The sequence below is a fragment of the Saccopteryx leptura genome, chromosome 8, assembly GCF_036850995.1.
Source record: "Saccopteryx leptura isolate mSacLep1 chromosome 8, mSacLep1_pri_phased_curated, whole genome shotgun sequence".
Taxonomy (NCBI): domain Eukaryota; kingdom Metazoa; phylum Chordata; class Mammalia; order Chiroptera; family Emballonuridae; genus Saccopteryx; species Saccopteryx leptura.
This window is the reverse complement of record NC_089510.1, coordinates 90,717,480-90,718,673: the sequence shown is the minus strand read 5'-3', so window position 1 is coordinate 90,718,673 and position 1,194 is coordinate 90,717,480. Positions and strand designations below refer to the sequence as shown.

General features: G+C 39.1%; 1 non-coding gene across 1 annotated transcript; it reads right to left on the bottom strand.

Moving 5' to 3' along the window:
- Positions 1-636: 636 nt before the first annotated feature.
- On the bottom strand, positions 637-712 carry TRNAS-AGA (transfer RNA serine (anticodon AGA)). Its single transcript has one exon. It is a non-coding gene; the product is annotated as a tRNA-Ser (tRNA).
- Positions 713-1,194: the final 482 nt, after the last annotated feature.

Here is a 1,194-nt window from a genome sequence, read left to right as displayed (position 1 = left end):
AGATTCTTAAATAATAATTACATATTATTAGATATTTTGTGTGTGGTTTGAAATATATATGAATACTTGTTTATACTCTAATAAAAATATGTATAAAATTTTGTAATGCTTTTGCCCTTTTTATCACTGAATTTTTAAAAATTTTTCTTTTTTATTATAATTATTGGGGTGAAATTGGTTAATAAAATTGTATAGGTGTCATCTGTATATTGTATTATCACCTCGATTTTTTTATGCCAGGTTTAAAAGATAGACTTTGCATCCTGTCAATATCCAGTGAAGGCTTGTAATGTGGTTGCTTAACTTTTTTTTTTTTTTTTTTTCTTTTGCATTTTTCTGAAGCTGGAAACAGGGAGAGACAGTCAGACAGACTCCCGCATGCGCCCGACCAGGATCCACTCGGCACGCCCACCATGGGGCGACGCTCTGCCCACCAGGGGGCGATGCTCTGCCCCTCCGGGGCATCGCCATGTTGCGACCAGAGCCACTCTAGCGCCTGGGGCAGAGGCCAAGGAGCCATCCCCAGCGCCCAGGCCATCTTTGCTCCAATGGAGCCTTGGCTGCGGGAGGGGAAGAGAGAGACAGAGAGGAAGGCGCGGCAGAGGGGTGGAGAAGCAAATGGGCGCTTCTCCTGTGTGCCCTGGCCGGGAATCGAACCCGGGTCCTCCGCACTCTAGGCCAAAGCTCTACCGCTGAGCCAACCGGCCAGGGCATGCTTAACTTTTTTACTCTCTATTTTCTTTTTTAATTTTCAAGCCATATCTCTTCTATTTTATAAGGGAAACTAATGCCCACAGGTCATTATTTACCCAGTTATACCCATCAATTAAATATATAAAATACTCATGCTCAGTATTTGTTTATCATTTTTCCTTGTCTTTTCTTAGTTAAATAGAGTTTATATTTTAATAGATCTCTCAAAAAATGTTATGATTACATTAATCCTTAAATTCTTAAATATTTAAAACATTTCTAAGAACTATAATACTTAAAAGACCAGCTATTACACTTAAAAGACAGCTGACTTGGTATAAAATCTTTGCCTCATACATGCTTTTTAAATTTTTTTAAAGACTTTATTCAATTTTCAGAGAGAAGAATGAGAAAGAGAGAGGGAAAAAGGGAGAGAGAGAGAGAGAGAGAGAGAGAGAAGGTGGAGAAGCAGGAAACATCAAATCCCATATGTGCCTTGAG